Source organism: Lepisosteus oculatus, chromosome 10 (assembly GCF_040954835.1).
Source record: "Lepisosteus oculatus isolate fLepOcu1 chromosome 10, fLepOcu1.hap2, whole genome shotgun sequence".
NCBI classification, from domain to species: Eukaryota; Metazoa; Chordata; class Actinopteri; order Semionotiformes; family Lepisosteidae; genus Lepisosteus; species Lepisosteus oculatus.
Genome location: NC_090705.1, coordinates 209,142 through 236,643, shown reverse-complemented (window position 1 = coordinate 236,643; position 27,502 = coordinate 209,142). Strand labels below are relative to the sequence as shown.

Here is a 27,502-nt window from a genome sequence, read left to right as displayed (position 1 = left end):
TGTTATTTATTAGAAATTATCAGACTGATTAGTTACGATCATTTTAGATTTGATGCTGTTATAATCACATTTTTTGCATGGTTGTCTTATTTGTTTGTTTATTCAACATATACAGTACCTCTTAGACATAATTTGGAGCACTCATTTATTTAATCACATATCACATACAGTACCTTTCTGAATATATGCTTTATGCTTTTTCCATTATTCTTATTTTATTTTTTAATATATATCATATTCCATTTTCATATTCCATATTTTTAAAGTATTTGATGGACTAGCACCTTTTCCAGGGTATAGTCTCTCCTTGCACCCTGTGCCTGCCAGCTCACCATAACCCTCAGAGTATAAAGCTATTAAATAAAATATAAAGCTAAGAATAAACTTATTAAAAAAGGATGGACAGTGGTTTTAAGTTAATGCTAGCTGTACATTATTATTTACATCTATAATAGGAATACCATTTGGTACCAAAATGGTACCAGAAAATACCATTTGTAGCAAATAAATATGAAAATACAATATCCTGTATTTTCACTTGGAGTTATCTTAAATATAACATAAAGTAAAAGATGCTCTACTTATTTGATCTTGAAACTTTAGGTCAGATAATCTCTTAGTCAGCAATTGTTACTGTATGTAGGGCTCTTGCTTAGGTTAAAATAAGGTGAGTGTTGGAAAGATGTGATTACTCATCAGCTGCTCTTCTGACTTAAATCACTCCTTAGCACATTGCAAAAGTACTGTACCTTTTTTAATTTCGCAATAGTGGACACTTTTGTAATTACCCCATGTAAGTCTTGTCTCGTAAATAATTATGGCATAATCCTGGACAGGCTAGGATGAAAATTAGTCCATTCTTAGGTGCTGTGCTTTGCTTCTAATGCAACTTTCATTCACCAGCCTCACAGCCATAATGGCTGAGTGAAAGCCTGGAAGTCTGGGTTGTGCTGAATTTCTGCAGGGATCCTCAATGCATTTTCTTCTGGTATTCTGTATGGTTCAAACAACAGTTATAAGGGAACTGAACTGAAGAAAGTTTTTCCTTAAGACTAGGGCAGTTTCATTCCATTGAAAAATCAAAAAGACTTAATGAGTAATTCATTCACCTTCAGTAGCAGATCTCACATGGTTCTCACATTACTTTTGTTATCCTCTGGTTCTTGCACCTCAAAACCTTTTAAATATGCAATTTGTTTATTCTTTATTGTCATAAGCTTGACTCTCTACCTCACAGCATTAGGATGTAATTTCATCCCACAGTACTGTAGGAATAAGTGGACATGAGTGGTGCCTTGCATGTCCTGTCATGGTGCTGACAACATTTACCCTTTTCACTGAGCCCTGAAACACAAACAGGAGGAGGTGGACATGTATCTGAAAACTGGGAAAAGGAAGCAGTTCTTTACTCAAAAGGTTGTGGGAGTATAGATCAAGCTGCCCAGCCACTTTTCTGATACTTTAGCATTTTTCAACAAACATCTGGATGAGATCCTAGGGTCAATTAGCTGCTAACGACCAAAAACGTCCTATTAATTGTAACTTTTCTTATACCTTCTTTAGTAAAATGTAAAAAAAAATATATACAGATTTATGTTTTCATCCTGAAAAATATAAAGGGACATCCCTGGTGTTGAATTGTGATCTGCAGCCAATATACTGGCCAAACACACGACACTCATGTTCACATGCAGTGATGAATGGCTTTGGTGATTTCGTGAATGTCCCAGTATAGTGAATAAATAAACCTATGGTAAACCTTTGAGTATACCCAGATGGAACCATTCTGTAATTCATTACAGAATGGAACCATTCTTAATAAATTATTCCAAGTCAAAGATATAATCTTATTCAACTGTAGAATGCAAATGAACGTTCTGACGTTTGCTCCCAGAAATTACCCAACCATCTAAGCACAAGATATCTATGCCAGGATGTAAAATCAGCAATGAAGATATATCAGCGTTACTGTGTGCAAATGCTGATGGCCTACACAGGGTGACACCCGTAGTTACTGGCACATCACAGAAACTGAGGGTCCTCTAGGATATAAATAATGAGCTTTCAGTAGTCTGTTATCATTCCAGTAAAGCTCGGTTTTCCTCTGACACAATTTCTTTCTCATATACAGTGTGTTTTGAGCTTGAAATATCTCATTGCTAATTTAACAGACAGCCAGCAACACCCCTTTCTGCCTATTGGTTTGGTGAAGTGGGGCTATACTGTTCTGTAATACAATATAGTGCGTTTATATAAACAGTACAGTGCAGTTTAGTATATACATATCCAGAAAACATCTATTTATTATACTATACTACAGTATATTATATAATACATGAAATATATGTATATACTGTATTTCTATGATTGGGATGAAATCATCATTTGTGACTTTGGAAATTCAGCAGTAACCATTCAGGACAGCCTTTTTCCTATTAGTCCATTAAACCGATTCTTTTTATGTGAAATTTTTGATACACAGCTGTTTCAAAGTTCTAAACTTTTTATGTAAAGGCTCCAGTTTCAACTTCTATAACAACTTTGATTGTTATTCAAAAGAAAATTTATAAATTTGTCAGCAGGAAATCACTGTAGGTTTCTTCACAAAGAAGGAAAAAACTGGTATAAAAGTTTTTTATAAAAATGGTATAAAAATAGAATTTTGCACAGCACTATGCAATACAAAAGTGTTGTACGACCATGCTGATTAAAAAGGATGTTATACATTTTTCCTTAAATCTCTGCAGTGACGATGATGTGACTAGTTTCTAGGTTGTTGAAAGCAATTAACTTGATACTAATGAGAACCATTTCAAAAATATTAAAACTAATATTGCCAGTGAATGTTATAGTGAAAAATGAAGCCTTCATGACAAACACTTTCCCCAAACTCTCCAGCCCTGCCAGTACAGTTTGACACAAGGGAATGGGGACATTATGTAAAAGAGGCTTTGTCCTCTGTAGCAAAAGGTGTTAAGACACAAGCAGCCTCCCGAGTCTACATTCACTGTGAAGTTACATGTGCCACACTGAGTCAGTGTTCTCATGGCATTCAGTTAGGATGACGTGGCTTTTTTTGCTAAATCCCACATTTTCATTTTAAATTTGTATATTGATTTAGGAACATCTGCTGTTTTTGATAGTTGCTTATCATTATTATTTGCTGTCTTTTCGCAATTGTATTGCAGCAGATGTTGGTTTTTGGCAGTGGACTGTGGACAGTGACTGGATGTATAATACACCTGCACTTTCTCTATGTTCTGATGCCACTTGGTGGCATAGGAGCACTAGAGAACTGTGCACCAGCACAGCTCACATCCTCTCCAGCAGTGAGGGGAAGGCTGTGACACCAAAACAGATCAGTCCTCTGAGCACCTTCATCTCATAGAAATAGTGTGGCTACATTCATGTTGTTATTGTTAAGTGATTACACTTTCACATGTTGTTAAATCAATGGTATCTTGAAACTGCAGGAGGAAAACAAAACTGCAACGCTTACATTTTGTTTTATTTTCCTCAGGTCTAAGAGTTGACAAGTTTTCTGTTGTTGAACAGGTTTTTCTTTGTATGGTTTGATTTTGCACCATTGCAGCTGAAGGTGTCTGTATGACCTTCGGCCAGAAAGGGAAGATCCATGTCAGTGTAATAGTGAAAATTGGAAAACTTTGCAACACATTTCATAGATCCCTGCAAAATATAGGATGAGCTGGATTAAGCTCCGTTTAGATTTATAAAGTAAATAAATTGCTACATGATTGCTGCCTCTTTATTAAAATGAGGCTAACAGGAAAATGTTGGGAAACACTACATGGATCACAGCCTGTGTTATCTTTTGTTTCTGAAAGGCAGCGTAGACATGTACCAACAAAGGCTCATTTACTGACACTCACAGCTCAAACCTGCCCTTGGCTGTTTTTGTGTGTCGGGTACTTTCATGGCCTGTAATTATGGAGTGGGTTCAAGTCTGCTTTTTCCCTCCCTCTGTATTTTGAATACTGGTTGAAGCTGTTGAAGCTGTTTACAGAAGGTGAATAATGCAGCTGCAGGCCAGGCGGAGACGTAGCTGCCTGGCTAAGTATTGGTCTTCATGGCTCTTTGACCCTGGTGCCTCTGTTCATTTCATATTGCTCATTCTGTTCTAACCTCTTCTTCCAGGGTTAGAGGCATGTTTGAGCAAATTGATCTTACCAAATAACTGGCTGAGGTCTATTAAATAATAATTATTTATTCTCGTTTTTCAGATAAGATGTAAAGCGGACATCTCCAACCCTGATCATGGAGCCACAAGCTAGTTATTCTTGTAAGCTAGTAATGTATTGATGACATACTGGTCCTTGAGGGCTGAATGATATTTTGATTTTTCTTCAAAATGATTTCTAAATAATACTTGAATTGCTCCGGGCCATTACAAATTGGTGATTTAAAGGCCACCATTAAAAACCTGCTGGGGTTGGGTTCTCCAGGCCCAGGGTTGGAGACCTCCTGATGTAGAGCATTCAACTTTTCAACAATAAGATTAACTGACAATCAGCAAAACAAAACAAAACATATTATAACATTCTTGATTCAAAAGTGATGTTAATTTTCTTTAACAGTGTCTATTTGCCCTGATAATTCAGGACATTTTTTGTTAAGAATGCATAAAGTAATACACCGAGGTTCTGTTAATCCATTGGTTTATTAAAACAACTTTGATGTGTTCCTGATTCACATAGTAAACTAGTTGAATGCCAGTTTTTTTAAGCATTTGCTCCAAGGTGACTATGCTGTGTCAGTACTAATAAGGACTGAGTGTAAATTGCCTGTGTGGAGAGGACAGCTTGCTGAAGGGAGCTTGCTCTGGTTATGGTTGTGTCTCAGCAAACAGCTCTATTCCATAATTATTGGGACCCGAATCAACGTGTTGTACTATAGCAGAATCCCACTCAGGATTTGAACCCGTGACCCCTCCACCTGGAGGGATCTCAGATAAATCAGAATTTTTTTTTTTGTCATGGACATGGTGTGTTATATAATAATGAACATACTCACCTGCTCTTCATACACTCTTTTCATGTGTACGTTCTGATATACTGTATAGAGTGACCAAGCAGCTCGCACCAAGGAGCAAGGTGACACCAACAAAAGTAAGATGATTTGATGCCTCACCACAACCTGCCTGGCTACGATGGTGACTTCATTATGGAGCCCTTCCCTTAGAACTGAATGTAGTCTGACATATTTTTAGAAAACAGTATATACAGTGTAGTACTTTTTGGTCTATTAGGACCAGCATTCCTTTGATTGAGAATGACGTCCTCATATTTATTAAGGAATGTAAATAATTCCTTATGCTCTTATTCTGTTGTGTGGGATCCTTATAATATTTTTTTGTTTTGAAGTGTCAGAAGACTTTACAAGATGAAAGTGATTTATAATGAGCCTGTAATGAGAATTCATTAAATTTACCTTTATAAAAAATCTGGCATGTATTGTGCCCACAGAAAAGGCATCTTGCATCCCAGGGTTAAGAACCACTGGTCTGCTGTCTGCTCAGCCACTGTTGCTGTGACATGCTGGAGCAAATTCCCTCCAGTCGATTCTCCTCTAATTTCAAGGAAACATGACCTGAAGTCATGGCACAGGACCATAGCTAAACTGTGTGGCCTGGAGCAAACCGGATTGGTTCATTATTTGTAGTAATGTAGTAATGAATGTAATTGACAAAAATAGTTATTTAAATTGAACTGTATATGGAAATACACACTCTACACTTTATACTGTCTAGAGTTTGAAGTCGTTTGTGTCTAAACTTAATGAGACTTGTAAAACATTTTCATTGGCCTTGCTAAAGCTATATAAAAAATATATGCTTCAAATTAGATTATTTTGAAAAAAAAAAGACTTTTTCCATGATTACATTTGGATTATCTCAGATAATAATTGGACAATAACTACCTCCAATAGTTAAATATAAAGTGAAACATTTTGTCAAGGGAACATTCTAATGAAGACATTGAAAAGGCACATACTTTTTTCTAGAGGGACAAGAAAATCGGAAAGCAAATATTTTGTTAATAGAATAGAAAATAATGGGAAAACTGTCCTTTTGAAAGATTAGGATTTGTTGTACAAGCAGTGGAAATGACCTGGACAACTTTCGGAGTGAGATCACATGAGTGAAAAAAATTTGGTAAATTAGTGAAAAGGGTCCGAAACAGTGCGGGAATCCAAATGACTGATGGCTAGTGTAATGCCTCCCTACAGTAATATCCTGTATTTATAATACATAATTGGAGCAGTATCTGATATTGCATTTTGTAATAATATATTCAGCTCATACAGTATGTTAAAGAATCTGTGCATGGTATCGATTGGCAGGTTGTTTTGTTGAGATTGTGTCTGTTTTTATGTGTTAGAATGAACGGTTCAGTGGACATTGGTAAAGCACAGAATCACTGCATTATAACTGCATATGCAGGTTTAGTGCACACATGTACAGTAGGTCATACTCTAACTGTAGTTTTATACAGAGAAAATGCATCTTTATTCTTGCACAAGCAGTAAAAAAGAAATCTTTTCTGTGGCTGTAGAACAGCAGACTTTTTTGTAGATAAGGAAGGGCACATGCACTGGGTTAATGTTCATCTGAACTTTGTATAATGCCTGCAGTGACTATGACAGTGATGGCTAAGTGCTTAAAAATGAGTTATGTTGTTTTTAGCACCTTTGGGACAGCTGTTTATTTTGATCTATAAACCTTGTGTACGTTGGCTTGTGCTCACATCTATTGTGCTGCAGGCTTGCAAGCGTTATTAAAATTAGCAAGGCTTTGACACTGGGCCTCGGCTGTGCAGCTCCGGAGCTCTTGCCAAATCCAGGAGAGAGTTGTGCTGCACCAAGAATCTCTGTCCTCTGACAGACAGCACTGATTAGAGAGGCTAAATGTCAACATTGTTCTGGGAGGCTCCTGGCGAGCGTCCAGCCTGTGTTTAGTGTATTGGGCTTTTCAGTCTTTTTTTTATCACTGCTTCTCACATATTATAATTCACTCTGTCAAGCGCAGAGTGCCTGTTGCTGTGGTATGCCTAATTGCCCAATGCTTTCAAAAAGAAAGAAGGGGGAACATTACATACTATACTTACAGCATCCTGAAGCTTAACTTGTTTATCTGCAATAGTGTTAAATGTAATTCTGTTTAATTAATGGAATAGCTATCTGTGTACATGTGCTTAGTTGTGCTGTGCATAACCAGGTTTTTGTTAAGAATAGTTTAAAAAGATACCTCTTATCTGCACTTTGCATGTGTGGAAACACAACAAAAAGTAGAAATATAATTATAACAAATTAAAAATAATAGACATTTTTAAAGCACTTCACCAAAAAAACAGGTACTGCCCTTTTCCTGTACAGCAGACGAGGTGTTCACAGAGTCTCTCCAGAGGCCTGAAATCCTCTGGCTGTTGTCTTGTCTCCTGTTTCTTTTTTCTTCTATCTCTTGTTCAAGGCACAGGAAGGTTGATAAACCTTGAAAGTGTGCCATCCAAGTCCACCAATCAAAACCTGACATAGCGCCACGATATGTTAGGCAAATGTATATTTTGAACATTGGTAAAATAATGGTAGTATTTGATCCATCCATGGCAACTAAAAGTTTTGACAGAGTTAAGAATGTGACAATTGGAAAAAAAGGGAAAACCTACAAAAAAAATATCTTCGATTTAAAGACTGAGACACTAGGGTTTTTGTTTACATGGGTTGGTAGATCGTTCCAGTTTAAAAGCACCTAATGATGATGCTTCAATGTTGCTCATGAAATATCAGCAAATTGAGCTGTCTTGGTCATTGAAACTCCTGCCAAACACCTGAAAAATCACCCCTCTTTCAAAGTCACTGAGGTCTCCTTTTGTGTCTATGATACTGTAGTCATTATTCTAAACAACACTGCCTGTCCAGAATTTTTATACTGGATCCTAAGCATGCTTGGATGTTATTTGGTTAATTAACACATGAGCCATACCAGTGTGGAAGTCACTGGTCTTTATACACTTGGTATCCCTTATTTACCCAAGTGTCTCTGTTTTTTTATCCACTACCTGTAGATCTTAGTCTGTCAAGGTTATGTCAAACAGATGATGGTTACAGGGGACAATAATGAGATGCTGTCTTTCAGATGAGATCTGAAACTAAAGTCCTGTTTTTAAAAAGTCCTGACTGCTTGGTCATTAAAGGTCTCAGTGGTCATTAAAAAGCCCAGTATCTTATTTAAATTCCACTTTGGCTTTCTTAAAGTTGTTGGTTAATTCACCCAGATGGTTGCTACACTTGAACAGTAGATGAAGTAATGCATAGACCGCTATGAGAGCCTTGCAGACAAAGAGCACTGTGAAATGAGCACCTGTAAAATGCTCATTTGCAGTTATGCTCCAATACCAAGACATTAAGAAAACAACAAACACAAACACACAACAGCTTTGGATGTTAAATCAAACTGTAAAACTGTAGTGTTAAATGCAAAATTCAATGAATAGCATTCTAACATACTGTATGTGTCTTTGTCATCCATATGAGCCAAGGCAAGGAAATAGCGTAATCAGTGGACCTGTTTTGCCAATATGCAGACTGCAGGGGGTCTAAGCACTCAGGGACAATAGTGTTAATGTGCCTCATGACTAGCCTTTCAAAGCATTTAATTATGGTGGATGTGAGCGCTACTGGCCTGTAATCATTAAAACAAGTTGCAGTATTTTTCTTCTGCACTGGTATAATGGTAGTTTTCTTAAAACACACAGGAATGTAAGACTCTAAAAGTGAAACATTAAAAATATCTGTAAATACTGTGGCCAATTGGTCTGCACAAGACTTAAGGACCTGTCAAGGAATGCCATCTTGTTCGTCATCTTAAGTATGTTAACCCATCTGACTTCAGCCTCCGTGACACAGTCATATCATCAAGAACTGGGAACACTGGTGCCAGTAGTTCCATGATTTCCATGATGGCATTCAGCTCATCCTGTAGAGAGAATTCATTATCAATGGATGCTGTTATTTTAGCTTGTTGCATTAAAAAGTGCATTTACTGTAGATTATAGTTCTCACATGTACATGGAAATGCATTCTTCAGGCAAAGGGAATGTTCTCATTTTAGCTTAACCAATGCCAACATTTTTGTTAAATATAAATTATGTACTCTATCAGGCACGCAACCAGCAAATCAGAAAATTGCAAAGACGGGACTATCTCGTTTTATAATTTTTCCCATAATTTAGAATTTTATCTTATTAATATGATATATGAGAAAAATACAAAACTCTGGAGCTTATAGGTTTTGCCTGCAACTAAGCTTTTTAGGAATGAAATTCATTGCTTGTCTGGTCAGTGGTGTCATCTACCTGTGATGTAGTTATTATATTTTACTCTTTAAGAATTGGTGTTAGAGCTGATGTGCAATATCATCTTGAAAGAATACTGAGCATGGATGTGGCTTTTCAAGAAAGCAAATCTATTTTCTTTCCCCTTGTAGATGCTTCCTGTCAAAAACATTATTCTAAACAAGATGGAGAACAGAAATAACATTAGTACAAATGATATACATAGGCTGTTTAAGGTTTATCAAGACAGCCATGACCACAAGACCACAGAGGAAGTGTAAAACAGAACTATCAATGGGACATTCCTGCTTCATAGTTTTTGCAGCTGTTTTGTCCATTTTTATTTAGCTTCAGATTTTATTAATGTTTTGCTTACTTGTTTTTTAGTGTCAGCATCAAACCTACGGCTGTATGGATATGGATATAATCTGCATGTCTTATTTGCAGATGGCTGTTAGTTTTATAAACCATTCAAAACTGAACCAGAGTCAGTTAAAACCAGCACAAGCAACACAAAATATTAAAACAAAGAGGTAAATTGAAACATTGTTTGTTTTTTTTAGGACCCTAAAAACTTTAATTTCACCTCAGCACTGGCCTACACTCTCAGTTCTAAAATATAAATTGAGTTATATAAAACTAGTTTGTAGTTTAACTAGATGTGTTAGAAAATACTGTACGTATGTTGCACTGCTTTATGGAGTGATGCATGAAATACATTAATGCATACAAAATGAACATGTAATTAATAAGATATTAAAAATACGTAATCTTCTAATTGTAAAATATAGCATTTGTGATAGAAAACGTAAGCAGCTATTTCAATACTGCAAATCAGCTCAATTACAAGAGCATCTGGATTTTCAAATGTGTATTGCCATACATATTGCAGTTGGCCTGTTACTTGATACTTGATATTTATTTTACTCTTTTTTCTCTTCTGTAACTGCTGAGTGTTTATTCTCTGACATTTACTGTAAGGGTTCTTGAAATTAATTTAGCACAAAAAAATAATTTTCCTTTTTATAAACATAGCAAAGGTTATACAATAAAGAAAAGCAGAGCTTTCAGTCCATTTAACCCAAATGCATCTTTTTCATGATAGAAGACAGGGTATCGGCTTCAACAGCAACTGGGTTCAGTCCCAGGTAGGGGCAAGTGATGTACCTTGCTCTAATTCCTTCCTGAAGACTCCCAGGTCCACTCAGCCTGCTTTCCAAATGAGTACTGGGGATTAATCCTTCCGTGGGTAATAGGCTGGCCAGAGCGTGATGCTGACCACATCACCTCCACCTCCAGTCTTGGATAGTCATGATTTTTTCTAGTAATTGACACTTCTGCCTTCTGCACACTTCTACAATAATACTGTTTAATAAAGAACTTTGTCCTCCTCCTGCCTGAGGCATGATGTCTGTTCCTTTTTCAGTGAAGATCTGAATGGATCCTGCTTAATCATTTTATATGGTGTTTATTCTTCTGTTATATATTTAGTTGATTTGCTAAACCATTTGGGAAAATATTTTTCAGCTTTTGATTTGCTCACTCTTTGGCTTTAACTTGGGCTTTTTTCCTTACATTGTTTTGCCGTGTTTGAAAAAAGAAGCTTTACATATTAAAAATCTTCAAAGCCATCGAGAAAGTCATTCTGAAACAGCTCATTACCAAATGTGATAGATAGGCCAGATTTCCCCACGTTTTTGTATTCTGTATGTTCCAGTGTTTTTATGTTCAATTATGTTGTTTATGTTCAATTCTTCTTCTGCACATAAATTCTTAATTTCATTACAGAGTGTATCATTATAATTAATATCTGCATTTGGTGGTCTATAACATACTCCTAACATTATGTCTTAAGCATCGTCTTATGAATCGGTCTCACATGGGTTCTGAGACCCTTAATTTTTCTAGGCAAGTGTTTCTCAACCTTTTCCATCTCTCAACACAGTTACATAAATATAAACCTTTTGTGGGATTATAAAAAGTACCATGGCCCTCCCAACACAAACATACACATCACAAGTCCAAGAACAGTATTAATATTATAAACAAGACTTATTTCAATGTTTCATTGAAATTTGTCTTGAAATGCATAGTCGCCTTTTCCTGGCAGGACCGGACGACAGTGGAACATAGAGCTTTTGCTCAGCTGCCCAGATGTTCTGTATTTTTGTTTTTTATGTCCGTACGGCTTGAAAAACTGAACTTGCACCACAAACGATCCCCATGGGACATCTCTGTTTTATGTCTATGCGCTGAACATGCAACATGACACTTTAGTTACTTAGCAAAACTAATGTAAATAAACAATATTCCTTTTTATTTATTATTATATTGTATGTGATTTTCCAGAGTTCTGGTGCACACCTGTTAATATCTGAAGACACACATATCATCCACCTCAACGCTAGAGATACAGCACACCGTAGACGTCTTACATTCCCTGATGCAGATCCCAGTGCAGTAGTCGAGAGAATATGATCTTCAATAAACACCATTTATCTTTTTGTGTTTTGGTAGTTACCAAAACCATACCTATACTGTATACATAGACCAAATTCTGAAACAATTTGGACAAAAGAGCAGAAATAAGGAAAACTCAAATTACAGATTTTTCTTTTCTCTGGGTTCCTGTGAAATGAACACTAAGATTTTTGCAATTTGTTGAGAGTAGTACTCCCTGGCTTCTAGCATACAGGCAGTCCACTGGCAATGACAGCCCCAAGACATCTGTGAAAGAGGCAGAAACAAGGGCACCACTATAGGGAGAGGGAGCTCTGAGCAGAGCCTAGTACACTAACTCTCCCAGACAATGCTCACAGGCTGACAGACAGCACCGGAACACTCTCAGATCTCAGATAAAGGAGCACAAAGAAACTGCAAAATCTTAAACGGGAGTTATGACAATAATACTATTTAACTCACTGGAGCAAGTGCTGGACCATACTCCAGAAGATCCACCATCTTCCTTACTCTGTTAGTGTTCTACATTACCGTTTCTTGTTTAACATGGTCTGTCCCATTGCTTTGGGTACTTCTTTCACACCCATTGGTCCACTCTCAGGGAAAATTGAATAAACTCCTCCCCCCTGCATGTCACACTCTTATTCTTCTCTCTCCACTTTTCTTAGTTCCCCTCTCTCTTCAATACTTCTGCTCTGTCTTCATCAAGATTAATTTCCCAACTAATACTCTTTGCACCGTAATGCCTCCCTGTAACAAATCCGTATGCACATGCCTCCTGATGCAGCAGCAATCAAGAATATTGTTTCCTTACTCCCTCAGTCTTTATCTCTCATTCTTACTTTCCATGACTGCCCTGTCTGTCTGCAGTTGTTAAGGCACAGATGGTACTCAAGATTCAGCCTGTATTATTTAGACTCCCCTCTATCTTAGGTGTGGGAAGAAATTACACTGCTGCCTTTCCAAGCAACGCACTGCTCCTACAGGTGATAATGCCTCCCATTGACCTTGGTTTAGCTGGCCATCTCTGTTAAATGGCAACACACTTCATTCTCATTGGTGTTGCAAATGAGCTACCACACTGCCCGCCTGTCCAGAGCCTGTGACACCCCACAGTATAGTCTAGGCCATATCTTCCTCAAGCTCTCCTAGTTTTCCCCACAGGCCTGTAGCCAGCCAATCCGTTACCAGCAAAAATTCCCCCACCTGATCTCTAACTTTCCTTCCGGATTGGAGCCTTGATGCAGACTGGAACCATTTCTTCCCAACTGGTCTTATAAGCCTCCTAATTAGCCCCAGAGGAGAGGCTAATTCCACACAGAGCATATCCTGACAGCTCTTTTCCCTCACGTGGAATCCCACTTGATCTGAGTGCCAAAGACTCATTAAGAACAGCTGTGCCTTATTCTACAGCTTTTCTCAATTAAATGGCAGCCATCTTGGCTCAAGGTCACATCATTGGGCCTCGGTTTTGAGACAAAATGGTGATTTTCGCACAAAGCCACCTCTAAACTCCCATCTCCCATGGGTACATCAAACTAATTTTCTCAGAACCAGCCTCTGCTAATTTATATTTATATTTAGCACAGATGGCATGACACCAATCCTAGTGAATAACAATATCACATTAATATTACCATATCTTTAATTTTATAAAGACGAAGGTAGACCAGTATTTAATTTTTCAGATGGGTAGCTGTGTCAGCATGCGTAGGCTGCAAAGGAGCAAGTAACAGGTTTACTCCATGCTGAAAAAAAGAAAAGAAAAAACACAATGTTTCGGCCGTGGAGCCTTCTTCAGGAGCCTTCTTCACACCTGAAGAAGGCTCCACGGCCGAAACGTTGTTTTCTCTCTTCTTTTTTTCAGCATGGAGTAAACCTATTACTTGTTCCTTTGCAGTATTTAATTTTTGTTCATTTTCTCTGTCCATCTCACTGTTAGTTGCACTGTTACAGTATATTCACATCTATATCACATAAGATGAGAACAAAGTTAAAAACAAGAGGAGGCTGTTCTAACAGTGGCCCATTTAGCTCGTATGGTTGCTAGTAGCTAATTCATCCAAGGATCTCATCCAGTCTTTTCACCAAGTATCAGCTTCAACAACATTGCTGGAACTAGCTTGCTCCAGAAACCCAAAATTGGTTTTTTAAAATCATCCCTTTTATTCTCAGTTTTACAAGTACTTTTTTGTGGTTTTGACTTGTAACCTCTGGTTTGTGTTTCATTGTTGATTCTGAAGAAATCCATTGGGTTTATGTTGTCAGTGTTTTTTGATTAATTTGAAAACTTGGATCAGGTTCACTCAAAGTCTAATCTGTTCAAGACTGAAATGGCAAATTTCTTCTAGTCTGTTAGTGTAGGGAGTTCCTTACAGCCTCTGAATGTATTTAGTTGCTCTTCCCTGGACTAAAGCTTCCATACCTTTTTCTGTAGTAACAAACATTGTAAAAATGTTATAAACTCATTCAAATATGCAATGCATTAGCATAGCAAATATGAAGAAGCTTTACCCTTCTGCAAAGCAAAAATAAAGCTAAGAAGAGCTTCCAAGTGTAATCAACATTAACTCATATGGATTGATTATGAAAGTACAGCCAGGCTGAACTGATTAAATCAGGAATTTAGGCACCACAGGTATGGTATTAAATCTAGTATCATAGCTGGCAATGACACATAGCGAACTGTGAATTTACTAAATGCTTGTCTTAGTGAGCGGGGGCTCACAACTGTTGGTCAATAATTTTTATTTATATGCAATGAAATTAACTGTCACATTTTGGATAATTTGTTCACATTCGAACATAAAGCTAATTTATGTTTAACTCATAGATTTCAAATGACCCTAGGTTTTGGGACCCATTTATTTTAAAATTTCAAAAAGTAATGTCAGTATTTGGTGGCATGTCCCTTTAGGCAATAATTGTGTTATTGTTGTTGTGTTCAGTTGTTTGGTCAAATTCTAATAATGAAGCTAACAGACAAAAAGGGATGATTAACATTTTGGTTTCAACTTGCCTAGCTGAGTAAATGACTTGGATGGTCGGAGATCGTTGCTGTTACATCCCCCCTCACTTGTGAGATACAGCGTGAGCCAGAAAAAACTGTTGCGACAGTGACGTTGGGGTGGAGGGAGGGATGTAAAGGCATGTAAACGCAGTGCTGGCTTCAGCCAGGGGGGTTTTATGTTCAGGGAGGTGGAAGTGTGAGATTAGAATTTGACTTCCTCCTGAACGTCTCTGAACAATAACACTATGTCTGCGACCCAGTGAATTTCCCAAACTCTACTATGTCATCATTTGAGATGCTTTGTTGCAGCCACTTTGGGTTCTTGCCTGTTCTTTTGGTCTTCTAACTTGTAAAATCAATGCTCAGTTGAATTTAATTCGGGAGATTAACTTGGCCATTCTGAGATTTTCCATTTTTTTGCCCTTGGTTGCATAAGCCATATTGTATATGTTTGTTTTGTGGTCATGCTGCAAATTCAGCCTAATTACTATGCATGGAAGCACTTTCTTACAGAAGCAGACAAAATGCTTCTGTAAATTTCATTCTGCTGCTGTCATGATTAGATGCATCATCACTTTTTCACTTCCAAGCAAATTTGAATCTCTCTAAATTGTCTTTTCGTTCTTGGTGCTAATTAGAGATTTACATCTTCTGGTGTTGCCTTTGTAACACTGTTGTTTTACTCTTCTGTGAGCTATGGATTTTGATATCTTCAACACAGCAATATGGAGGTTGGTAATTTCATTGACAGTTGTTTTAGTGTTTTGCTTGACAGCTCTGATTATTTTTCTGTCATATCTGCAGATGTTTTCGTTGGCTGAATTGGTCATGGCTGTTTGGCATTTATACCTGCAGTGCCTTTCTTTTTCAGTATTTTCTAAATTAATTATTTTAATGTCCCCCATTTCTGTGTTCTGATTGAACTTTCCTTTCAGCTTCAAAATTACCTCATTTTTTAAACCGATCTTTGGTATTTATTTTGATTTTCACCTATGTGCCCCAAACACTGAAGTCAATGTGCCATTGAAAGGCTGATAGGGTGTTCACAGCTCTTTTATGGGCCTGCTTACCCAACACCAGACACCTGAAGGCAAGATACTGTATACCTATCAGCGAATTTTCAGCTTGCTTGATTGACCCAAGTGAGTAGAACTGAGTAGATTTTATTTTGAACAATATACTTAGGAATCCTGTTTATCCTTTTTAAACGAGAAATGGTTGTTATTAAAATTCCTAGTGAAGATTCCTCTTAAAACTTTTTAGTTTGATGGGCACTGCAAGTTATCACCCTAATGTGTGACAAACGTGATGGCAAGGTTCACTTAATTGTTTAGTTGAGAAATTATGTTTCTCTACTGTTTTTAGACTACACAACAAGTCATGATTGTATAGAATTAGTGAGATATGTCACTAATCCTTTAAATCGGTTTCTGACAAACATTATAATATTATTATTTTCAAGCTTTAAGTTAAATTGCATAAAGAAAGGTAAAGTTATAATATAAAGTCACTCTTTATTCATGTCAGTGAAGGTTACTGTGTGAAAATTTCACATACAAACTACATTAAATCAGCAGGTTAAGGTATTCATTCATTCTGCACTATTGGTAGAGATTTAGCAAGACCAGTGTGTGGCTTAAAACTATTACATAGTTCACTCTTAAACTGCTTGTTCAGACAGGAATTTACTTTTATGTGTTTATTGGCAAAGTTTATAAAAATATAATTTAGAAAATATAATTATGGTGTTTCTCTTAATTTCACATTCCACTAGCTTTTTACACAGTTATGATTCACATTAAATACACATTGTGGATTATTTTGCTTTGGCAAAACCCTCAAAATTAACAAAGGGTATGAGTACATACTTTTACATTTACTTTTTGATGATTTTAATTTCAATTGATTTATTTTAATTAAAATGTACTTCGAAGAGTGGTTCAGGTTAATTATATCAAAGAATGATTTTTTCATTACTTTAAAGGCAAGGTAGAGTTTTTTTTAAATCTAACCCTGCAGTCTCTGTTGTTTCTTTACTGGGCTCAAGTCATTAGTTCTAAGATCTCTTTGAGTGCTTTTGTTCTGCAGTTTCAACAGCATTTTGATTGTCTGATGAAAAAGAGAGAAAACATCAGTTTTGTGCTCTTTATAAGCATAATGAAAGTGTGAAGATGTTCATGTTGGCAGATATAAGTATAGTGCAATTAAAAGCATCACATTTTACATTTAATAACCTTAAATAGAATAATGGCAAAAATATCTCTCAGTCAAATTTTGAATTTTTGTATGGCTAGCATCCTAGTGGCCTTATATGCTCATTTAAATGATCTGTTTTTGCCCAGCTATGATAAGTATTTTAGCTTATCCTACTAACTTATTAATCCTAACTAATAAAAGCATAATTATAATAGTTTAACACCAGAGGCTATTTGGTAGTATATTTAAGGGGATTTAACAGGAGGTCCAGGAAGTGCTTGTAATGCTTTGACTGTGTGAGAATCTATATTAACTTGATGTTATGGTTTGGCTGTCACTTTGAAGCTGGCATGGTAAGACCTGGATAGTTGAATAGATCTCTTAACGTACGTACACGATCATCACTGGAAGGATTTCTGTAGATCCAGGTTGTCTGTGGTTATTAATGTGCTTTACAGTTGGAGCAGCACCACAAAAAAACATTTTATCGTTGCTTTTGGTATGGGCACTGTTTTGTTATGAGATTTTTCTTTTCAGTGAATTTACTACCTGGAACATTCTGTTGTAAACATTATTGCTTTCTACTCAAACATTCTGAACTGCTTTTTTCCAAGTATTTTATATTTTAGTCTTTTTGTGGCAAATGGCAGCTGTTTCAGCATTTCTGTCATTATGTATTCTGCCCTTCCTGTTCTGCACTTTCTCAGTTTGTTGTAGTTCTGTTGGTACTACCTGGAAGCATTAGATAGATGTTGTATGGAATGTAACTAAATACAGATTATTTAATTTTTTCTTTCTGCCTAACAGTAATGACTAGATTAAGCTTTTTTACTGATCTGTGTCTAGAACACACAGCCTACCCATTTGAGTTCGGAGACTTAACCATTATGTCACACTGCTGCTCAGCTGTTATAAATAACTGGTAAAATTAATAATCTAATGCATCTAAAATCCATTAAATGCACTTTTCTAAATACCAAGTGGGTTTGTGAGAGTCTGGAATATTGTCCTGGTCTGGAACAAGCTACATGTTGTCAGAGCTGATAACCTGGCTTGTTTCAAGAAACAGCTGGATGAGATTGTGGTATCAATTAGTTACTAACAACCGAATGAGTTAGGGGCACCAGATTACTTCTCATGTGCAGCTTGTCCCAGACTCCCACAACTCTTTGAATAAAGAGGTGCCTCCTTTTTACAGCGTTAAATGTCCTTTGTCTTCTATTTCAGTGTTGTTCTGAAAAACTCTATTAGATAAGAATCAGGTCCCCATCATAGTAATCTCAGTTCAAGATTTTAGATTAAATTATATTATTATATATATTCTATATACATATCTGGTTGTTCTAAATAAAGTATTTTTTATACATATTACAACTTCTATTATAATGAAACAATAATAATTCAATAATTCAAATGATTAAATTATTCAACTATATATCCTAACTTTGTTTATCTTTATGACTGCTTTTACTGCTTCCCCATGTTGCTTAGAAGATTAAAAAAATATTTATTTACATTAACACCTACACCTTTCCCATAACTAGCCTCTGGAAGCTCAGTGCATACCATTTTATATTTGTAGTTAGTGTAGTTAGCTTTAGTTTTACATGAAACACCCTACAGATGTTTACACTAAATATCATGTTTGCCCAATTGCCCCAGTCTGAATTATCTACAATGTTAGTTAATCCTTCTAATTTGACATAATTTTCAAACTTGTCTAGTTTTTTTAATATACCACAATTAGGTGACATAGAGCAGTGGTCCTATTACAGATCCCTGACTAATTATAATTATATAATCATACAGTATATACTAATTATTCACTAATTATATCACCCCAAACAAATGTTCAAATAATTGAACATTTATCCGTTCTATCACCTCTGTTGCCTGAAAGCAGTATACTGCTTGCAGTATATATTGCAACATGAAAATTATTTTTTATGAAAATCTAAATATACCATATTTATCCTCTGTTTGTATACTATTTGTGATAACTGTTGCTTGTTCAAACTCCAAGAAGTTAAAGTAAGACCCATCTTTTCTAACTTCATGCAACTATCCCTTAGAATCTTGTTGCCATGCAGATTAGTCTTCCTCTAGCCCTTATTATTGTTTCCATAACCTTGCATGTAATAGAAGTAAGAACTAAGTCTCTTGAGAGAACACTGGGATTATTTTATTAATGCTCAGTGAATGGCATTTCTTGTTTTCTTAAGAATACTGTGTAGAATACCATGAGGGCTTGTTAGAGCTGTTAATCTTAAGTATTTCATATTAAAAGAATTCCTTATATTAAGTATCCATAACACGTCTGCTTCTTCTATCATGTTATTTAATATGGATCTTTTGTCTTTTAATTTGTCTTTTCTCAGCCTGAGGCATGTTGTATGTCCCTTTCTTGGTAAATACCTGAGTGAAATATTCTTTGAGTTTTATAGCCATTTTCTCACATCATCTTGATGTTTTCAATTTTCCTGTCTGACACATTTAACCTAATTGCTTATTGTTCTTTGGCTATTGTAATGAATGCCAAAAAAAGTATTTATTTTAGCCTAATTTTAGCAATATTTGTTATTATTCTTTATGGGTGTCCATAAACCTGTCTCACTTTTCCTTATTGTTGAGGTAACTTATTCTGAAAGCAGTAGAATTAATTCTTAAGTAAACATTTTTTCTTCTTATGATGAAGAAAATGCTTCCATACTTATTGGGTGGAGCTTCAACATGCAGCGTGACAGTGATCCAAAACATACGGTCAAACCAACCAAAAACATCAGGAGAAAAAAGTGGAAAATCTCAAACTGGCCAAGGCACTCTCCAAATATAAATTCAATTCAACACCGATTTTACATATTGAAGTAAAAACTGAAGTCAGAATATCCCAGGAATAGGCAAGAAGTCAAAGTGGCTGCAACAAAGCACCACTAATGATTACATGAAGAGTACGGTGAGATGATTGTATCACAGCCTGCATTCAAGTATTGCTTCAACAGGATATGCAACCAATTACTGACTTTCACACTCCAAAAAAGTGTTCTTTTAGGACAACACAATCCAGGGAGGAGTGAGGAAAACAAAGGGAAAAAAGCATGCAAAGGGGCTGGAAAGGGGCTGGAAGGAAAACAGGGGGCGTATCCACGGTGCGCTGGTGTTCAGGGGGTGTGGGCTAGGCAAACAGTCCAAGGGAGTCCGAGGCAAATCCATGAGTAGAAATAGTCCAAGACCGGGTGATCCATCCTGATGAAGACGAACAAAGTTAAAAGCCGGAGTGGGATCCTGCAGAGGGACGGGGGAATAAAAAGAGGGTCACGGGACCAGACGCTCCCTAATCCCGGACTCAGAACGTCAAGATGCCGTGATGAGGCCTGTGCCGTCGAGTCGCTCCTAAACTCGCTGTTAGGCAGGCTTCTGGGCGTCCATCTTCCAAAGCTGAGCCCAGATTGGCAGGAACGCCTGGCTTTTATAGGACAGGGGCAGGAACCGGAAGCAGGTGCAGGGGATCAAGAATAAAACTAGGAAGGGCTGGAGTGTCCTTAAGAGGAGGGGTTTAAGAGCGTGAAGTACTTCTTATAAAAAAAAAATATGTTTTTGTTCTGTCATGATCAAATAATGAATGAAATTACCCAAAGATAAAGTTTATAATATACACTATAGTACTTAACCCAGATTACTTTGAGTTTACAAATACAACTTGTTTAACTAGAAAGCAAAATATGTTTTGAATGTGCTATCAGAATAGTTTTAGAGGGCACTGTTATAAAGGTACTATATTGTGAATTTGTTTAATTTTCACAATAATTCTCATACCAGAGAGAGATTTAGATTTAAAGGTTTATGCTGAAGCAAAATTTGTAAAGCTCTATTTCTGATTAGTACAGATCAAGGTAGTGGGAACACTGATTCTTATTTTTACGTTTGTATAACCAGGTCAGTCGGTTGTCATTTGTTTCAAGGAGTTTGAAACCTAACTATACCGCTATGAATTGTATTTGAATTGGAATTAATCTTTATTGCCCCTAGGGAAATTTCTCTTGCATATCAAGACCTCATAACATATAACATACATGATAATAATACAATACAGCAAGAGTACAATACAATGATACAAAAAACATGTAACAACATTTAGTGAAGCACCTTACTCAAGAGTATAACAACAGTGTCCTTTCTGGGATAACCACCCCGAAGTCCTGCCCTGAATCTCATGTAGACATTTGCTTATTTTTTTGTTTTTCCAGCCTGAATAAATGTATTACCTAAGAACATATTGAGTTTGTGTTGTAGCTCCTCCATGAGGACACTTTTTCTTTGCCTTTAGGTTTGATTATATATTTAAATCACCATGTGGTACAGTATGTGCGATTCGCCTTCATCTTCATCAGCACCATTTCAAATCAGATAAGTTTTCATTATTTTGAGTGCACTTCAAAAACAATTAAATCAAAGGAGGCCATTTGTCCATCTAGAATGTCTGTGCAGCCCATCTGCTGTCTTACAGCCCCAGTTTTCTTGTAGGGTTTTGGTTGCTCTTGTTTTCTTACATCTTCTCAAGACACACTGTTGCAAACTGCCTTCTTGAGATTTGATGGCTACGCTGAATTGTGTTTTTCTTGGGCAAAGGGATTCCATACTTGGGGGAAAGGGATTATTTTTTTTCCAATATAGCTAGTACTGACTATAGAGAGATAAAACCAAAATGAGGACTTGCATTCGCGAGTGTTTTTGCATTGTATGTGTACAGTATGTGTTCTCTTTTGCGTTTGTTTTAGTTTGGCAAGCTAATTAATAAAAAGAAACCATGGTTTACCATGGTCACACTGAAATACCAGAATACCTCAAATACCATGGTTACTCCAACTGGTTTCTCAGGACCCTCTTGTCTACATGTTTTAATTATTACCTCCTTCTTCAATGAGGGTATTATGAAATTAAATCGTCAGCTGAATTAATAATGTGTATGATTTTACCTTTTTTGAATTATATGATTGTTATCTTCAAAAAGCTAAACTGAAGTGTTTTATAGGAAACATTAAATCTCCAAATGTACACAAATTAGAAACAAGTGAAAAGATTCTTTTGAGTATGGTTTAACAATTTTTCAATTCTTTTAGATGAAGTTACCCTGCAGACTCCAGAAAGGTGAGGCAGAGGGGTAGTGGGAGGCTCTGCAGGTTCTGCTCTCTTAGAAGGACTGGTCAGAAATCTCCTTTTAACAGTTCCAAAGATTGAAACATGAGGCTAATACTAGTTAGGCATTGTGGATTAAACATTGTGCTTAAATTCGTAAGAAGTTAACAACCTCAAGAGTATGACTACAAATTACAGCCGTGGCACATGTTTAATTTAACTTAATAGCAGTTAGTTTCTTGTCTGAAAAGGAATCATTCTGCTTGAAGTGTTAAAGTCATGTGAGAGTTGCTTCAGAACCAGAATTTTTAAACTTTTGATATTACTTAGATTGTGTTTCATTGCGCACTATGCGTAAAGTAAAACGTACATCTGACCTGAATTAGGATGACCTCATTGTGTACTTGAATGGATTCAATAGTGCATTTTTCAAAGGAACGCCCTTAGCCTGTTCACTCTGAAATCCCCTTTCTTTTTCATTCCTATATACATGTGTCATGGATTGCCTGGGGTAACCGACCAGAAAATGAAATTTTTTAAAACCTAGCTATCTGATGGGCAACAGTGCACTGGGGCTTTGGCAGTGTTTTCATGCACCCTATTCAATAGCTGAACGTGTAATGGTGTTCGGCACTGCGAGAGTGAGGGGGTGAGCAATGGGTGTGGATAAGAACCTTCAACAGGAAAGACTTTTTCTGGTCAGATAGTGGTTGTCAAGCCTGACAGTGACACAGGATTTCACAGAGAGAGAAAGAGGATAAGCTGTTTATGGAATTCATGTGTTATGGGATGAATAATGATTTATCATTTAGAAAATGTTTTGACAAATTGCATATTGCAATTTTTTTTTCAGAGAGAAAATACATTTTTAGTTAAACTGCCTTTAAATATGGTAATACAGCTTTCTCCAAAATGACAACATGTGAGACGTCTTGAAGTCATAAATGTACAGTAGGCTTTTTAATTTTAAAAATTAAGCTACTAAACAATTTTTCTTATTATTAGAACAGAAATATCAGAACAGAAAAAAAATCTGACTAAAGTAAGGAGTTGGTACAGGAGGTACTGAAGAATTCTCCTTTGTGCAAAATGTGTTAGAATGTATAAACAGAATGATTTAAAGGACATATTTAACACTCTCCTTCCAAATGCCATGGGACAGGATGTGAACTTTATCGTGAGATGGAACAGTAAACTTCATTTGGGTCATGCTGCATTAATTCTGTGGAAGTTCCTTTATTCCTTCTTTGGTTTTATTGAGAAATAACAGCAGTTATCACTATCCTTTCTTTACTTTATAGTAGAATACCCTCCACATTTATTCATACCCTCCAGTGAAACAGGAGCACATCATGTAACAGATTAGACAATGTGCCCTAGGTTAAAACAAATGTTATGCTGTTAATTTAAAGCACAGAGCAAAGTAATAACTAAGTTTAGAAACACAAGGGTCATATTGATTGACTCCCCTGTAGTTATTTTTTTTGTAAATCCTGCTCTGGCAAGGATGACACCGACAAGATGCCTCCTGTTCTGTCTGATTGTTTTCCTGCTCCTCCAAGCAGAATGTCACTAAACCTCAACCCTTCGGTTTTCATTTGCAAACTGCCTTCTTGAGCTCTGGGGACCTAGATAGATAGTCAAGAACATCTATGTTGTGTTCAGATTACTATTTCTTTGTCAATTTGGATGTGCTCTGGATTATTGTTTGAGTTCATGATTCTTCGTGACGTATCTACAGCTGCAGGACACCTGCAAAATAATCCCTAAACATAATAAACCCCCGAAATACATCACCTACGCATGGGAGGTTCCTCAGCATGAGCTTTAAGACATTGATCCAGTTGTCATTCAGATTTAGTTTACCAAGTTAAAGTCACTCCACATTTTGGTCTGACACGAAACTTACCACAAAATGTCTCAGTATAGACTTCTGTCTTTCTTAAACCCACCAATGAAAGCCAAATTCATACAGGTGATGTCAAATGGCATTTTTCACACTCTGTATCAAGAAGATGTCAGTTTGGAGATCACCAGCTGTTGCCTTTGGATTTACAGGTGCTGGCTGAAGCATTTGTTTCGCACCCTGTGGTGCCAAGATACTGTACACTTGCATCTCATTTTCAGCATGTTCGCCACTGTACATGTCGTCTTGAATTCTTAATAATAGACACTATAGTGGAAATGTTAGATTCGGCTTTTTGTGGATCTTTTTATAGTCATGCCCTGACTTGTGGAGGTCAATCATTTGCCAGCTGCTTTCAGAGAGCTTTCTGACCTTAACCATAATGTTGATGCTCCTACTGATACTGATTCTCTGTGTTACTTCTTTTTATATGCCAGGGAAACAGGAACACTTAGAGGCCCCTATATAGTTCACCGCAGAATGTTATTGTTTGTGTTGTATTTCATTAATAGGAATACTTAGAAATGTGAAAAATGTGACAATAGTGTTTGTTGGAATCTGATTAATTATTTCAATTATTTAATTATTAATGTATTTAACTATTAATTACAGATATTTTTTTTCTCTTTGGAATGCTATGATGATTGCAATATTATAGTTGTTTTAAAAAGACACATTAGTCAATCCATAACTCATTATATAATATATTACATAATAGTTTTTGTTCTTATTTCATTGGAGGCATGAATAAATCTGAAAGGCACTGTATGTTAGGATCTTTTGCTAACAAACTTTAATGACATTGCTCCTCATTGCAGCCTCCCCCACAGTTAAAATAAACCCCTGCAGGTCAGCTCCTCAAAATTAATTGTTTTCCTTAACACCTGCTTTCCTCTAAGCAATCTTGGCTCTAGTTAGGCTTGTTATTTTTCCTCAAGAAAAGAAATTATTCAATACTTCTGATTTTTTTGAGAGATGAAACTGCAGTACTTTACTGAGGCTATTGAATGGCAGATGTGAGTTAACTATGTACTGGTTTCCAAAGAAACCTACAAGACCTCTGGACTCCATGTTAAAATGTAGTACTTGCTGTATTAAAAAATGTGCAAGGCTTTCCATTCAAATGAAGTTCCCACCTGCTCCTGAAATCAGAGTCATCTTAATCCCCACAGCTAGCACAAGATTTGGGATCCTGCACAAATTAAACTTTGATTAAGAATCTGACTTGCTCTGTAAGCTGATACATTTTTCAAATGCTTATTTATTTAGGTTGATTGGTACACTGCACAGCTCATTTGAAATGAGAGAATGTTCTCAAAGTCAAATTTCAGCATGGAGGGTCTGGTTACAAGTTTCACAATGTGAATGGTTTACTAACTAGACCATTGTTGGTACGCTGTTTTAAATTGTCGTGTGCAGGGCAGACAGGGCAGTTACATACATAAATACAAATGCCGGCTGTGCTGCTGAGTGCCAAACTGAGTGCCATTACTCTTTGTATAATTATCTCTGAATGACCAGAGACAATGACCGGATCAGAACAATTCATGACTTAGCAAGAAACCCTTATCTGTCTCTTCTGTTGGTAAGAAATTATCCACCGATCAATAGGGATTACAGAGTTTACAATTTAACTATGGTCTTAATTTAGATCCTGTCACTGCAGAGTAGATTGAGGCGACATATTAATTAACACCATTTTGCTTCATTCCATTAAAATTGTTTCTGAAGCACTTTTGACTCCAGTAACATACATCTAAACCTGACAGGCTGTCTCATGTCTCCCTTGGGTAAAAACAGTTTAATCTGAATACAGATATAAAAAGGTGTGTTAAGTCTTTGTTCACCAGTACCAGTTTCTGAAAATGCTGTGGTGGCCCAAGAAAGATTTCATTAATTGCCAAATAAACTATGTTCACTTGAAGGGGAATAGGATGCTGTTTAAAATGTGTTCAAAGTGTTTTATGGTTTTCATCATTCTTATAATCAATGCTTCAATGATCTGTGAGGGTGCAATACTATGGTACTGTCTCAGAAACAAAGCACAGCAGTCTGAAAGAAGGATATTTCCTTCAAAATACAGTACAGTCATGTTCACCAGCCCATTGTCATCTCAGTATTATGACTGAAAGTTAGTTTATGTATGATTTTTCATACAATGCAAGAATTTCAGAATGTCACATTCCTTTCATGCTTTACTTTACACTTTTACAACATTTGTTTCTACCAATAAAAGCTCATCAATGTTTTATGATTTTTAATTAAGTAGATCTTTGTTAACTGAAAAGGCAGAAACATTTTTCAGATATAAATGTATTACAATTAACAGTTCTGTTATTCTCAGCACAAGTTTTTGTACAAATACTGTTCAAAACACACATTTCATAAGTGGCTGAGCCCAGAATTGTTTAGTATGCCCTGAACACCAGTTACAGGATCTCATTACAAGAACTTACACCAACAGCTAATCTGCAAAACTGTAGATACAGTACCTTTGTTTGACGTTAAGAATCTGTAATTGTTCATGTTAATTTGGCCAAATATGTTCTTTTCAAAATTATACTTTTATATCTTGGTTCACAAGCCAGCAGAAATCAGCAAAATATATATTTTTAGCATATTAAGTATTTTTAGCACACCGATTTAAAATTGACATTAAAGAGCACAAAATGACTTGCAAAATCAAGTTCAAATTCCCTGTTGTGCTTCAGAACAAGGTAATTTGACCTACAGATAAAATAAACACTCTAATGGGTCCATGTGGTTTGGATTACAAACATATCAGTTTCTTTTTCTCCTGAGTACCAACTGTACTGTACCATGTGCCAGAGCTTTTAGACACTTTCTTGCTGTTTGATTTATTTTGCACAAGTACATTGTTTAACTTGAATTATTTTAATTCATACCACAAGTTTGACAAAAACAAAAACAATGGTGTTGAAACATAGCCATAAAAAATAGTCAGAGATTTTCACCCATAAGGAAGATGTGGGAGCTATAAATTTATTTTCAAATGAACACTTGAATGCTGTGTAATAGAATATATAGGCCCTGCCACAGAACTGCCCCAGCTTTGATGGGTGTATTTATCTTACAGTCTACGGGGCCAGGCAGGAGGTCTAGAGGTATTCAGAGATGCAAAGTAGCCCAGCTAGTTTTCTCAGAAGATGTGGAAGCTCTGCCTGTAGAAATGTGCATGCAGTATCCCTAGATACTGTATTCTCTAATAAAAGTCAACCTTGGTTGTAAGCCATCAGGGTTGATGTATTTTATTAGATTCTTATTATTTCTTGAAGTCCAAACCCTTGGCATTTTTTAAAATTCTGATTAAAACCAGTAAATTACTCCCAGGACCTGTGGAGTGTTTATTCTGATCTTGATGCAGCTGCTTGCTGTTTGAGGCAGCTGTTTCTCTTTCTGTTTACCCTGTTTCCAATGGCAATTGCA

At 36.4% G+C, this 27,502-nt stretch overlaps 1 protein-coding gene and 1 long non-coding RNA gene across 3 annotated transcripts in view; one reads left to right on the top strand and one right to left on the bottom strand.

Moving 5' to 3' along the window:
* The window catches only part of LOC107078711 (uncharacterized), a 97,720-nt gene that overhangs the window by 26,531 nt on the left and 43,687 nt on the right, over positions 1 to 27,502 (bottom strand). The window lies entirely within an intron of this gene.
* creb5b (cAMP responsive element binding protein 5b) overlaps positions 1 to 27,502 on the top strand; it is a 104,523-nt gene that overhangs the window by 33,745 nt on the left and 43,276 nt on the right. The gene's annotated exons all lie outside the window — the stretch shown is intronic.